Below are 16,440 nucleotides of genomic sequence, written 5' to 3'. Positions count from 1 at the left end.
GCCTATGTGAAATCGTATTAATCTTCTACCTTTTGTGCGTGCGTTCAGTATACCTTTATGGCATAGCATGTCTTACTTTCTATTATTAAATGACTATTGAGCATGTGAATTAAATTCATTATTATTTACTCTTTTTGGCTCTCATCCTGGCATCATCTCTTATTTTGATTCTTTCGTATACCTTTTCTTCCTATGGGCACCTGATGAATCTCTACTTGGAAGGGAAACGCGTTGGAGAAATGACATGGATCGGTAATTTATGGACATGTTTTCTTTAGATCTCTCAATTCCCTGTATTACAAGGTGCTGTTTGGACCATTATTGGTACTGAGTAGCTGAGTATTCAGCAATGATAGCTAACATACACGTATCAGACGGTTTTGTCTTGTCATATGGTTATTAGTTGCCTCTAATCGTGGGGTTGTTAGGACTCATTCACACATCCCATTTTCACACACGAGTGCTATCCGTGTTTTTCACTGGTAGCACTCGCACCTGTGATAGTCTATGGGGCCATTCACGTGTCCATGATTTTTAGCAATCCATGGAATATCGCGGAGACATGTCCGATTTTGATCCTAGGTTCGAGTCAAAATCGGTAATGCATGTCAATAGGTCCATGAAAAAAAGTAGAATGTGGAGATTTATTTTCTCAACCTCTTGACGTACGAGAAAAACGGTTGACCCTCGGACCAAACTCTGATGGCAATGATCAGACCATTTTTCTTGTAAATGGAAAAATTGGATGCGTGAATGAGCCCTTTTTTTGCGATCCATTTTTGGATCTGTGGCAGATTTGGCGTTTCATATTAAAACTTTTTTCCTTTCAGGCCATTGGGGGTTAATGTCAGTTTTCCCCCTGGTGGCCCTTGGTGTAATTACATTGCTGCTGAGTTTGCTGATGCAGGTGGTGACCACTCCCACCTTCCTTCAAAAGGTCACCTGATGCATCAGCTGACTGTTGGTGATACAGGTCCTTTTAGATACCAACCGTGCTGAAGACAGGAGGTTGCTGGTGCAGTGACGCTTCAGCTGAATGCTGTGATCTGGTGCCTTACGCTGCTGTGTGGTGCATCGCAGTAGAGAAAGTTAATTGCTGTTTTTGTGTTTCCTATTCACTGTGGTGTTTGTCTTACCTTACCTTGTGTTGTCTTAGTGCAGCGGTGGGACCAGTCTCTTCACTTGCCAATTCCCTACTTAGGGATAGGAGCAGGGCAAGTGAGGGTTTAGGTATCCAGCTTGGCGACGGATTGAAAAAACCCATATAGGGACAGTAGTAAGAGCAGGGCACATCCTCAGGTGAGTGCAGGAGGTATCCATTCCCCCGTTCCCTATCACAGGGCCCACCATTGTTAAAGTTACCCTGGTGTTTCTTGGTGTGTTTTTTGTTTTGCCGTTTAGTGACCGACCGATTGGTGGGTCGTGTCACACTGGGCCAGTCACTCCGTGACATTATTTGTATTTTTCTAGGTTGTGACCTATCGGTGGTAGAGTATCACCATCCACATAAGGGTAATCACTGCTTGTTTGTGGTCATTGCATAACACCACTTTTTGCAATATATATCAGCTGCAAGATTGGATTCATGGATAATAATGCCTAAAGAGACCCGTTATCTACCGTTGCATCAATCTATATTACCGCTGTGCTGATAGACATCTTCTGAGCCGATTTATTGTAGCAACAGTGTTATATATCTAGCGTATCTGTGGATAAAGACGTAATCTAGATGTCTGCCAATTGTTTTGCTTCAGCTCTATGGATGACTCGTTGTTTCCTCGTTGGCAGTGTATTACTTTAAGCAATCCTGGCAATAGCGGTTTGACATTGTTTTGACTTTTTGTTCATTTTATGGGTCTGAATCTGCCTGAAAAAGAAGCTATGCTCACATACTTTAATGACTTATTCACATATATGTATTTGGTCAGTATTTCGCATCAGTTTTTCTATGACAAAACTAGGAGTAGAACTTACAGAGAAAACTTATCATTGAAAGATTGACACCTGTTCTGTGTCATTCCTGGTTTTGGCATAGAAATACTGATGAAATACTGATCAAAAATAATGATTTATGAATAAAGCTTAAAACGTACTACTAAGGCTTCCTTCACATGTCTATGTAAGCATGCAAGTGAAAAAATGTGTTTTGGATCATTGTGTCATACGTATATGATCTGTGTGTCCATTTTTACCATCAGTGTTTTGGATCAGTGTGTCATCAGTGTATGGTCCGTGTGTCTGTTCTTACCATCAGTGTTTGGTCAGTGTGTCATCAGTGTATGGTCTGTGTGTCCATTTTTAACATCAGCGTTTGGTCAGTGTGTCATCAATGTATCGTCTCTATGTCCGTTTTTACCGTCAGTGTCATCAGTTATTTTCAAGGATGGATAAGTCAATCACAAAGCTTCTTCTATCCTTTGCAATGTTAAACACGGACAGCAAGCGGATGGCACACAGATACTATCCGTGTGCTGTACATGTTTTCCACGAACCCATAGACTTGCATTGACCCTTTTCATCTGTGATACCGGAGGAAAATTTACATTTCTCCGTGAGTTTTGCATGGACACATGGTCAGTGAAAAAACATGGACATGTAAACAGCACAATAGATTATATTGTGCACACACATGTGGTCAAAATTGTTGGTACCCCTTGTTTAATGACAGAAAAACCCACAATGGTCACAGAAATAACTTGAATCTGACAAAAGTAATAGTAAATAAAAAATCTATGAAAATGAACAAATGAAGGTCAGACATTGCTTTTCAACCATGCTGCCACAGAATTTAAAAAAAAAATAAAACTCATGAAATAGGCCTGGATAGAAATGATGGTACCCTTAACTTAATATTTTGCTGCACAAGCTTTTGAGGCAATCACTGCAATCAAATGATTCCTGTAACTGTCAATGAGACTTCTGCACCTTTCGAGAGGTATTTTGGCCCACTCCTCAAGAGCAAACTGCACCAGTTGTCTCATGTTTGAAGGTTGTATTTTCCAGATGGCATGTTTCAGCTCTTTCCAAAGATGTTCAATAGGATTTAGGTTGGGGCTCATAGAAGGCCACTTCAGAATAGTCTAATGTTTTCCTCTTAGCCATTCTTGGGTGTTTTTAGCTGTGTGTTTTCTGACACTGGGCAACACATTTCTCTCTAGAATCTCTTGATAGTCTTGAGATTTCAGTGTACCCTGCACAGATCCTAGACAACCTGTGCCAAATGCAGCAAAGCAGCCCCAGATCATAACAGAGCCTCCTCCATGTTTCACAGTAGGGGCAGTGTTCTTTTCTTGATATGCTTCATTTTTCCGTCTTTGAACATAGAGCTGATGTGCCTTGCCAAAAAGTTCAATTTTTGTCTCATTTGTCCATAGGACATTCTCCCAGAAGCTCTGTCGCTTGTCAACATGTAGTTTGGCAAATTCCAGTCAGGCTTTTTTATGATTCTTTTTCAACAATGGTGTCCTCCTTGGTTGTCTCCCACAAAGTCCACTTTGGCTCATGCAACAGGTGGTGTGATCCGAAACTGATGTTCCTTGAGCTGGAAGTTCACCTTTAATCTGTTTAGAAGTTTTTCTGGGCTCTTTTGTTATCATTCGTATTATCCATCTCTTTGATTTGTCATCAATTTTCCTTCTGTGGCCACGTCCAGGGAGGCTGGCTACAGTCCCGTGGAGCTTAAATTTCTGAATAATAAGTGCAACTGTAGTCACAGGAACATCAAGCTGCTTGGAGATGGTCTTATAACTTTTACCTTTAACATGTTTGTCTATAATTTCTTTCTAATCTCCTGAGACAACTCTTTCCTTCACTTCCTCTGGCCCATGTTGAGTGTGATACACACCATGTCACCAAACAGCACAGTAAGTATCTGTAGCCCTCTATACAGGCCACTCACTGATTCCAAGATTGTAGACACCTGTGATGCTAATTAGTGGACACACCGTGATTTACATGTCCCGTTTGTCACATTATTTTCAGGAGTACCATCATTTCTGCCCAGGCCTATTTCATGAGTTTTATTTTTTTTTTAATTCTGTGGAAGCGTGGCTGAAAAGCAACGTCTGACTTTCATTTGTTCATTTTCATAGATTTTTTATTATTACTTTTGTCAGATTCAACTTATTTCTGTGACCATTGTGAGCTTTTCTGTCATTAAACGACAGGTGCCAACAATTTTGACCACATGTGTATATGTTCTAGCTGTGAAAAAAACAGATACAACATGTACATGTAACACGGACGTGTGAATGAGGCCTAATACCGATTATGATAGGGCTTATAGTAACATTTTCTTACCACTAGAAGCTAATCAAAACCATATAATGTTCTGCTTTTTATAAAATGATAAAATTAATATTGATCAGAATTAGGTGCAGCACATTAGTTCGTCCCTCTACAACCATCAAATTTCACATCGGTCTCCTTGGAAAATGAATTGCCCACCCTGTCTTTACAGAATACCCCCAATAGAATGCACTATTATTCTATCTTTAAAGTGACATGTGGTCATCTTCTTGACAAGTCATAAAAAGTCCTTGTTCATGGCAGACGTATGTCTATGGCTACAGTATAGTTTATTGTGCATGTGCAGATGTACTTTTTTATTATTTTAATTTTAAAGGGGTTCTCCTAGGATTAGATAATGGGGTGTGCTTTTTCTGTCACACTAATGCTACTGTTTCTTGAACTCCAGGTCGTTCCCATTTTAATAAAAAGAGCAGCAATAAAAGATGCGGCCCATGGCTGAGAGTAGTGTACGTCGTGTCTGTTTCTGAGTTTTCTAATCCCAGATAAACCCTTTAAAGGAGACTTGCCACCAGGTCAAGAGTGGCTATTTTTTGCTTTTATTGTATTCCTGCTGTTTACCTGAGTATTCATTTCTTTTTAAATCTGCCATACAGTTGTTTCAGATACAGTATATAAGCCTTTACATGTATGCCTAAAAGCAATTTTTTAGGGTCATTATCCAGAGAGCAATCCTTAGGCTCCCCCTCCATAATTAATCTGTGGGCAATACCCGCTTGGTAAAAACCACAGAAATTAGGATTTTGAGTGTACTAAGTAAAAAAGCCCAACGTCACGGTGGTAACTTGCATGCGTTCCCAGCGCCGTGCTACTCACTGCATTCACCGCTCTGCTTCTTCCCATGTCAGGCCGCCACCCTGAGTCCTCATGCAGTACTTCCAACTCTGCTGCATTCCCCTGCTGTCTTATATAGGGAGGCGCTGCCAGATCCTGCATAAATTAATCCTGCTGTGTCCTGCACGGTTTGGTTTCCCCAGTCTATCTTCGGTCAGCAGGGGATATATTAGGCTGCCTGAACTTAGGTTCCTGTTCCGCTCTGTCTCCAGCGTTCAGTCAGCGTGTTTTCTTGTCTCGCCTTTCATGTTATTGACCCGGCTCATGTATATGTTCTCTCTGACCCCAGCTTTGCATCGTGAACCTGTGCTACCTGCCCTGACCCCAGACTGTCTGATTACGCTTCAGTCTTACCCTCCTGTACTTCGCATACCTGTTCTGACCCATGGGTCACCTTTTGCAGGTCCGGGGAATACCCTGGAGTGGTACCTGGTGTCTATTGACAGCCAAGCCTATCCTCATCACCAGAGGTTCTAGCGTAAACCAAGTAGTTTCTTTGTCATGCCCCTTCAGGGAAAGCATTCACACTCACTGTTGTCGCGAACTATATGGCACGTTAAAAAAGGAATTATCGGGGGAGCAAAGAGAAAAGAATAAGAGCAAACACTGGCCATTTTTGACCTGGTGATAGTTCCTCTTTAACAATGAACAATATACAATATTCTTAGACCAATTTAAAATGTAGAAGTTACTTATTAGGAAAGTTGCCTTCACACTGACTTAATGATAAATTACTTTCGAAAAAAAAAAAAAAATATGCCTCTATATAAAAAAAAATATTCCTCTATTAACAAAAGGATTCCGAAATAAATCACATGAGATACTAATAAATAATGTAATCCTGCATGAGAAGATAATCTATTTGCTCTTCATTAACTTCTTGTCATTTTCCCTACTGCCTTCTAACCCTTGTGACATGCTTAAAAAAAAGAAGAGTTGGGTTATTAGCGAATTATCTCATTTTTATTAAATACACAGAAGAATATGTTCAGCGAAGGCCCGAGATTATCTTTCTTAAGCTGCTTGGCCCATTTCGAAGCATTCTTATAGGTCTGTTAAATTAATCATGGCTCGATGAAGGAAAGGTGATTTGCAGATAGTGGGATTGAAGGTTATCCAAAATTGAATGCTATTCCGAGCTGTACACTATGCATTATACAAAGTAATTAATTTAGAAGAATGTAATTTAATTTCAGATAGAAACTATGAGAATCAAGTAACCGTTATAGGGTCAACACAAAGCAGGACCAATGAAGGACAAAAGATTGAAGAACGATGCTATGACCCTATACTTCTTAGCAACTGTGCAACATAAAATCAGAGAGCTCTACACAGTTATTTTTCTCAAGGGCATTGGTTGAGTTTAGTATCGCAGCTCAAAAAAATTCACTTGAATGGTGTAATACCAGACACAACACACAGACAAGAGGGGCGCTGTTTAGAAAAAAAGGAGAAAAAAAACTTTCAAGTCTTGGAAAATCGCTTAAAAGGATTCTGTCAGCTGACTCATGCTTCCTGAGACAGTCCGATATCCACTTCTCTGCATTCTACATGTTTATATTTTACTCTGAAAAGACATGCTGTTTAAAGGGACCCTGTCAGCAGGATTGTGCTCAGTAACCTACACCCAGTGTCAGGTCGGCGCCGTTATACTGAACAAAATGATACCTTGGTTGATGGAATCCGTCTTGTGGTTGTTTCTTAATCTTTATTTTCAGTTTTGTGTTAATGATATGCTCGTGTCCTAAGGCGGGGCTGGAGTATGTGGCGCTCTGATTAGATATTCATAATGCAGACTGCTGACAGGTCACTGCTCCCTCACTGACCCGTCCACCAGTTTGCATAATGAACGCCGTCACATACTGAAGGCATAGACCAAAAATGCTCCTGCAGGCAGGTGCCGGCCGTGGCACCTGCTTTGCAGCATAATCGCTTGTTTAGTGTTCCAATAATACAGTTTCTTGATTTTATTCAGTTAGGAGAAAAAAAAAATCAATTTGAAAATGGCGCCCGCCGCGCCTGTGCAGTAGCCGCTATCGGTGTGTATAGAAGTCCGATAGCGGCTACTGCGCATGCGTCGGCATTGCTATTTTACTGGAGATGAAAAAAAAATCTCCTTCAAGATGGCGCCGCTCACGCCTGCGCATTAGCAGCTCGGAGAACTTGTGAGTTTTTGGATAGTTTCTGCTTTAATTTCTTTGCAGGATGTCAGAATAGCCACCCAGTGCTGCTGTTTTGATGTCAACTGCCCTCCACCTTCAAAAGTCTTTTGCTTGAGGATACTCCAAAGGTTAAAAAGAGTGTTGAGGTCAGGGGAACATGGTGGCCACATTTATGCCCAGATCAGCCAATGGCTCAGATGTATTCTTTGCAGCATGAGATGGGTGTATTGTCATTCATGAAAAGAATTTTGCTATAGATGGCATGGTTCTTCTTTTTGTACCATGGAAGAAAGTGGTCAGTTAGAAACTCTATATACTTTGCATAAGTCTTTTTCACACCTTCAGGGACCCTAAAAAAGGTCTACCAGCTCTCTCCCCATGATTGCGGCAGGAAACATGACTTGCCACCTCCTTGCTGACGTCTTAGCCTTGTTGGGATATGATGGCCATCGACTACTACTCCATCAATCTAGATCATTCAGGGTTGCATAGCACTCATTAGTAAACAAAACTGTTGTAGCCCCTTTACCACCCAAGGTGGTTTGCACGTGAATGTCCAGGCCAATTTTTACAATTCTGACCACTGCCACTTTATGAGGTAATAACTGGGGAATGCTTCAACGAATCCCACTGATTCTGAGAGTTATTTTTCGTGACACTTTGTACTTTATGATAGTGCTAAAAATTTCTATATGACTTATGTTTATTTGTGAAAAAAAAACAGAAATTTGGTGAAAATTTTGCAATTTTCAAACTTTTTATTCTTATGCCCTTAATTCAGAGAGCTACAGTATATCCCACAAAATAGTTAATAAATAACTTTTTCCACATATCTACTTTACATCAGAGCAATTTTTGAAGCAACTTTTTTTTTATTTGTTAGGACATTATAAGGGTTAAAAGTTGACCAGCGATTTCAAATTTTTCCAACAAAATTTACAAAACCATTTTTTTTGGGTCCCAGTTACAGTTGAAGTGACTTTGAGGGGTCTATATGACAAATAATACTCAAAAGTAACAACCTTCAGGTGCTTCACAGGAATTTTTGGAATGTGGGGAAAAATGAATTTTTTTTCACAAAAATCTTACTTTACACAAATTTTTTTATTTTCGCAAGGGTAACAGGAACAAATGGACTACAAAATTTGTTGAGCAAGAGTGTATATATACTGGCTTGGTTGTATACATGTATATACAGTATGTTGTTTGTGGTTAATAAACAAATTAAAAAAAAAAAATTGTTGCGCAATTTCTTCTGAGCATGCCGATACCCTATATGTGGGGCAAAACCACTGTGTTGGTGCACGGCAGAGCTCGGAAGGGAAGGAGCGCCATTTGACTTTTTGAATACAAAATTTGCTGGAACAATTAACGAACACCATGTCGTGTTTGGAAAGCCCCTGATGTGCCTAGACAGTTAAAAAGTGACACCATTTTGGAAACTAGACCCCTCAGGGAACTAATGTAAATGTGTGGTGAGCACATTGAACCCACAGGTGCTTCACAGAAGTTTATAACGTTGAGCCTTAAAAATAAATAAAATAACATTTTCGCCACAAAGATGTTTTTAGCCACAAATTTTTCATTTTCATAAGGGTAACAGGAGAAATTGCACCATACAATTTGATTTGCAATTTCTCCTGAGTACACCGATACCCCATATGAGGGAGAAAACAACAGTTTGGGCACACGGCTGGGCACAGAAGGGAAGGATAGTCATTTCACTTTTTGAATGCAAAATTTGCTAGAATCATTTAATCAACGCCATGTCCCGTTTGGAGAGCCCTGATGTGCTTAAACACTGGAAACCCCCCACATGTGACCCTATTTTGGAAACTAGACCCCTCAAGGAACTTATCTAGATGTGTGGTGAGCACCTTGATCCCTCAGGAGCTTCACAGACGTTTATAATGATGAACCGTGAAAATAAAAAAATCAAATTTTCGCTACAAAAATGTTATTTTAGCTCCAATTTTTTTATTTTCCCAAGGGTAACAGGAAAAATTGCACCATACAATTTGTTGTGCAATTTCTCCTCAGTATGACCATGTGGCGCTCCCAGGAGTATGGTCGCAACACTGGCATTGCCTTCCTCCTGGGAGGGTGATGTCAGGCTTGGAAGCAACGAAGGGTCTCTCTGGCAGTTAACCATAACATGCAACACAGTTCCCACTCCAGGCCAGCAGAGGGAGCTCTGAACCAATACTAAGGGGAAGAGCTTCTCTCTGGGGGCCAGGAGGGGAAATGAGACAGTTAGTGTGAGGAGGGCAAAGAGTGTAGACATGTGGAGAGAAGCTGGAAGTTAAGCTGAGGATAGAGAGCTCCCTCCCAGTGATAGGGCATGATCTGGAGCCTGGTCTCCACGGTTGCATGGATACTGAAGGTCCTGCAACAGAAACCAGAGGAATAGGAAGCTGTAAATGCTCTATTCCCAACTAAGACTCGGAGGCACAACAGCGACGGGTGAGCCAAGAGAAATAGAGGGCTACAGCTGTCTGCCATACGAGGTAAATCCAAAAGGGAAGAGTAAGGAGGAACTTCAGTGTAACACAGTACTGCATGTACCTCAAGTAAGCGCTAGAGAGGAGACTACACATCCCATCTGATAGAGAGATTCCTGAGTTGCTTCCAGGCTAATCATCTCCTGTGCCATCTGTAATCTGGACCCTGGACTGCACTTACAGTACAAGTAAAAGTAAAGAAACTACATTCTGCTGTGTCCTTGCTTCCTGCAACTTCTTCAGTACTGCTACATCTCTGTGCCAGATACTGCACCCTCTTCCCCAACACCAATCTACACTGCCCTGGGACCAACAGCCCTGCCTGTGGAGGGCTACAACATCTTTGCTGCACTACACCATCTGTCCCAGAGGATCTGGCTGCAGCGTCGGCTTAACACCTTCATTGCCGAACACCACAGGTGGCGTCACGAATCACTCATAAACTTTATTTCATCACTCAAACCCCCGTTTACATGGGAGCCCAGGGCCACGGACCGGGTCACCGCTGCTGTGACACCTCCCTCTGAGAGACCGGCCCGGTACTGAGTACCCCACAGCCCTGGGAGGGCGACCCAACCATACCCCATATGTGGGGAAAACTACTTTTGAGCCACAGTGCAAAGCTCAAAAGGGAAGACGAGCCATATTGGAGTTAAGATTTTGTTGGAATAGTTTGAGGGTGCCATGTCATATTGGCAGAGCCCCTGAGGTGCCAGAACAACAGAAACCCCCCATATGTGAACTCATTTTACAAAGTACACCACCCAATGAATTCATCTAAGGGCGCAGTGATCATATTGACACACATGTAAAAAAAAGATTATAATTATTATGTGCCTCACAGAATTTTTTACCATTGAGTGGTGAAAAGAGAATAAATTATATTTTTAAGACTAAAATGTTGTTTTAGCTCCAAGTTTTAATTTTCTAAGGCCTAATAGGAGAAATTTTTACAACAAACCGAGGTCCATTTTTTTCCTGAGTGTGACAATACTCTACATGTAATCGAAAATAATTTTTTCAAGCACAGTGCAAAGCTCAGAAGGGAAGGAGCGCTTTATTATAGTGAAAATTTTACTGTTCAGGTTTGCAAGTGCCCTGAATCACTGGGAGAGCCCCTGAGGTCCAGCACAGCAGAACCCCCCCATAAGTGACCCCATTTTACAAACTACACCTCTCAACGAATTCATCTAGGGGTGCAGTGATCATATTGACACCACGGGTGTGTCACAGAATTTTATACCATTGTGCAGTGAAGAAAAAATAACTACATTTTCACCATCAAAATGTTGTTATTTGTCCCACAATTTTTGCTGAATGTAGAAATACCCCATATGTGGCTATACAGTACTGCTTAGCCATATGGTGAGACTCGAGAGGGATGGAGCGCAGATTTTCCTAGAATAGTTTGCGGATTTCATATACAGAGCCCCTACAGTTGTGGCCAAAAGTATTGACACCCCTGCAATTCTGTCATATAATACTCAGTTTCTTCCTGAAAATGATTGCAAACACAAATTCTTTGGTATTATTATCTTCATTTAATTTGTCTTAAATGAAAAAACACAAAAGAGAATGAAGCGAAAAGCAAAACATTGATCATTTCACTCAAAACTCCAAAAATGGGCCAGACAAAAGTATTGGCACCCTCAGCCTAATACTTGGTTGCACAACCTTTAGCCAAAATAACTGCGACCAACCGCTTCCGGTAACCATCAATGAGTTTCTTACAATGCTCTGCTGGAATTTTAGACCATTCTTCTTTGGCAAACTGCTCCTGGTCCCTGATATTTGAAGGGTGCCTTCTCCAAACTGCCATTTTTAGATCTATCCACAGGTGTTCTATGGGATTCAGGTCTGGACTCATTGCTGGCCACCTTAGAAGTCATCAGTGCTTTCTCTCAAACCATTTTCTAGTGCTTTTTGAAGTGTGTTTTGGGTCATTATCCTGCTGGATGACCCATGACCTCTGAGGGAGACCCAGCTTTCTCACACTGGGCCCTACATTATGCTGCAAAATTTGTTGGTAGTCTTCAGACTTCATAATGCCATGCACACGATCAAGCAGTCCAGTGCCAGAGGCAGCAAAGCAACCCCAAAGCATCAGGGAACCGCCGCCATGTTTGACTGTAGGGACCGTGTTTTTTTCTTTGAATGCCTCTTTTTTTCTCCTGTAAACTCTATGTTGATACCTTTGCCCAAAAAGCTGTACTTTCATCTCATCTGACCAGAGAACATTCTTCCAAAACGTTTTAGGCTTTTTCAGGTAAGTTTTGGCAAACTCCAGCCTGGCTTTTTTATGTCTCGGGGTAAGAAGTGGGGTCTTCCTGCGTCTACTACCATACAGTCCCTTTTCATTCAGACGCCGACGGATAGTACGGGTTGACACTGTTGTACCCTCGGACTGCAGGGCAGCTTGAACTTGTTTGAATGTTAGTCGAGGTTCTTTATCCAACATCCGCACAATTTTGCGTTGAAATCTCTTGTCAATTTTTTCTTTTCCGTCCACATCTAGGGAGGTTAGCCACAGTGCCATGGGCTTTAAACTTCTTGACGACACTGCGCACGGTAGATACAGGAACATTCAAGTCTTTGGAGATGGACTTGTAGCCTTGATATTGCTCATGCTTCCTCACAATTTGGTTTCTCAAGTCCTCAGACAGTTCTTTGGTCTTCTTTCTTTGTTCCATGCTCAATGTGGTACACACAAGGACACAGGACAGAGGTTGAGTCAACTTTAATCCATGTCAACTGGCTGCAAGGTTGATTTAGTTATTGCCAACACCTGTTAGGTGCCACAGGTAAGTTACAGGTGTTGTTAATTACACAAATTAGAGAAGCATCACATGATTTTTCGAACAGTGCCAATACTTTTGTCCACCCTCTTTTTTATGTTTGGTGTGGAATCATATCCAATTTGGCTTTAGGACAATTCTTTTTGTGTTTTTTCATTTAAGACAAATTAAATGAAGATAATAATACCAAAGAATTTGTGTTTGCAATCATTTTCAGGAAGAAACTGAGTATTATCTGACAGAATTGCAGGGGTGTCAATACTTTTGGCCACAACTGTAAGTGCTAGAAGAGCAGAATCCCTCCCTCAAGTGACCCACCCCCATTTTGGACATTATACCCCTTTTGGAATTTATCTACAGGTGTGGTGATGATTTTGACTCCATGAGTGTTTTCCAGAAAGAAGCAGCAGTGGATGTTGCTGAGTGAAAATCGCAAATTGTCATTGTAGTGCCCAGTACGCTGTAGTGACCAGTACGTTATGCCCAGCTCATACTTCTGGAGACACACACCTGTAAATTAAGCCCTCGTCACTACAGAAATGCCAAAGATGTGGCCGCTATGTGTGGTTTAGGTACACTTTGGGGCTCAGAATGGAGGGGGCATTTGGATTTGTGAGCGGAGAATTTGCTGAATTTCTTTTAGAGGGAGAGGAGCCATTTTGATTTTCCAGAGCCATTGTTCTGCCAGTAACGTGAAAGCCCCCCGTATTTCCGTTAACAGATTACAGACCTGAGTGAGGACTTGCTTTTTTTATGGATTGAGTTGAAGCTTTTATTGGGAACATTTTACATAACATTTGGGTTCACATTCTTATGGCGCTCTGCTTTGAGATTTGGGGTTTCCAACTAAATCTCTCAGTAACATGATTCAGATAAACCCCCTCATTCACTATAATAAGGCAGCAGAGTTACTTTGGACTCAGTCTGGCCTCTGTTTAGTGGTGTCCTTCTTTTCAGAAGTGCACACAACTGTGGTCGACTGCACTTTTATGCCCGCCTAAAAAGATGGACACTGCCGAATCTTAGACCAGATGCCATTCACAGTACCTCCATCTTCCTCATTATAGGGGATCTTTCACTGGGGTTCCGTCTGAATCACATATTTCGGACATTTACCGGTTTAAGTGCACAGTGCAGGATAAATGTGAGACAAGCTTTGCTGTGATCTTTGGGAGGCAGAATGAACAAATCAACAGCAGGTTAAAAATTGCTTTATTTATTTTTTACACTGTTCCTTATGCAGTAAGTGGTTAGGCTAATTTATTCTTCACATTGGTTTGTCACACACTAAATACGCTTTAAAAAAAACCCCAAAAAACAAGTTTTTGCATTGATATATTTTGGTAGCTATAATTTTTCCATATTACAGCCAACAGAGTTATGTGAGACTTTCAGTTTTTACAATCTGATTGCTTGTATAGCATTGGGATGCAGGAGCATTCCTATGCTATGCAAGCAGTCAGTACTGCACTGGCAGGCAAACTTGCGTCATCATGCTCTGCGCATGATTGAGCAACTTTGCTAGCTTTGGTGACCCAGATGTCATCATAACGACATCGGGTCACCATGGCAACGATCATGACAATGCAGGGTCTCCGATCCAAGGGCAGAGGGGCTTTCTTCCCTCTGCCTGCTCTAAGGCTGGAAAGGGGTTGAAATTAGCTTTCATGTATGTTTGGGCCCAATGCAATCGTTTCTTCTTGTGAGCACTGTTTGGGGTTGGCCGAATAGTAGGCCCATGGAGTATCCTACACATTGAGGTCCTTCTGGCTCCAGAGGTACCAGCAGCTTCAAATACCTGTTTGCTGCTTTGCAATGCTATTTTAGCAGCTGCTCTCTTAATCCAATGAATTTGTCTGGTAGAAACCTTCCCCATTATGCCATTATCTGCATGAACTCATCTGTGCTCCATATCAGCCACAAATCTCTTCTCAGTATGATGATTACACTTAATTTTTTGTGAAATATCTAATTTTTTCATACCTTTCCCAAGGCATTGCAGTATTTCACTCTCTTCTGCAGCTGAGAGATCCTTTTCCTTTTCCATAATGCTTGGAACCTGTGACCTGTTTAATAACGTGGAACATTTTTCTTAAATAGTTTTCCTTTAATTGGGCTCACCTGGCAAACGAATTATTACAGATGTTTGAGATTGATTCGGTATTCCGAAGAGTCCTGAGACAGAATTCCATCCATACGTGTATCTCAAAAACAAAAAAATTAATCTGTATGACACTTAAAGAGCATCTGTCAGCAGTATTTTACTAAGTAAGGTACAGACAGGGCCATATTGGCGCTGTCATATTGATTAAAATGATACCTCAAATGAAGAAATCCATTTTCTAGATTTTCTTTCATCTCTGTTTGAAGTTTCCTTGTATTCATATCTTCGCCCATCGGGGTGGACCTGTGGGTAGGGTCTTCAGCTTTGTTCCGTTCCCTCTACTGTGTCTGAGTGTCCCTTCTTCTTCGTTTAAAATTTTTCGCCGGCACCATTCTTGCTGAAGCCCACCATAAGGGCGTGTGCACAAGTTGCGGAATCTGATGCGGATCCGCAGCGGATTTGGCCCTGCGGTGTACAGTACCATTAGAACCTATGTAAATCAAAAAACGCAGTGCCCACGGTGCGGAATTTTCCGTGCGGATTTTCTGCGGTTTTAAATCTGCAGCATGTCACTTCTTTGTGTGGATTCCGCAGCGGTTTGGCACCTGCTCCATGACAGTTGTCAAACCGCATGGGAAAACCGTAGGCAAATCCGCAGAAAATCCGCAGATAAACCACAGGTCTTTTGATCTACAGATTTACCTGCGGATTTAGACAATTCCACGTGGAAAATTCTGCAGCAGATTCTACAACGTGTGGCCTAGCCATGGGCGGCGCTTGAGCATATTGAACTGATGGTGGGCTTCAGTAAAATGGTACCAGTGGTACTGAGCAATCTACTCATGTGTATCCACCGGCGCCATTTACCAGAAGACTTCCAAGAGCTCAATCTGTGCAAGCGCTGCTCGTGGCTAGCACTGCGCCGGCGTGAAATTTTACATAAGAAAAAAGAAGGGACACCCAGACACAGCGGAGGGGAGGGAACAAATCTGAAGATCCTAACGAGAGTCCAGCTCAGAGGCCTGCCCCGATGCAGAGAGATGAATACAAGGAAACGTCAAACACGGATTAAAGAAAGTCCACAAAACGGATTTCTTCACGTGAGGTATCATTTTAATCAGTATGGCAGCGCCAATATGGCCCAGTCTGTACTTTACTTAGTAAAATGCTGCTGGCAGCTTCCCTTTAAACCCAGTTTGCTTAATAATTTGGAATATGGTGTAAACAGACCATTAGACAACCAGATTGGCTTGCATGCAGCAGTCGTTTTTAACGGCCGCAGTCGTCTTATCTAAATGGCCTTTCCCTACAATCATTATCTTGCTTCCTTCTCTAACATTTGTGGTCCAGGTATCAACTGAAACAATATAATGAAAATCCATATGGAAAGTGAAGTTTGCGCTGAGATATCCAGTGTAGAAGTGGATCTTATCTTGACGTTAGAGAGATTATTGCCTGTTCCTTGCATGTTTATCTCAGAGGGTTTCCTGGACGATTTACGTATTAAAGTGTTAGGACAGGTCTGATTCATTTATACTAGACATCATATGTTAATTCTGGAAAAGGATTAGCATCTTGTCTTTTTAGCTATACTGCCATCATGATGACCCATGTTCTTAGGTAAATGTCTAATTAACAATTTCACAGCTTCGATGCCTGTGCTCCATTGACAATAGGTATCCGGCATCTGTGTTATCATAGGGGCAAAGGGCCCCGACAGCAACCAATCAGACCAG

This window comes from Dendrobates tinctorius, unplaced genomic scaffold (genome assembly GCF_039654945.1).
Source record: "Dendrobates tinctorius isolate UK_male_01 unplaced genomic scaffold, ASM3965494v1 ptg000039l, whole genome shotgun sequence".
NCBI classification, from domain to species: domain Eukaryota; kingdom Metazoa; phylum Chordata; class Amphibia; order Anura; family Dendrobatidae; genus Dendrobates; species Dendrobates tinctorius.
Note: the sequence above shows the minus strand (reverse complement) of the source record.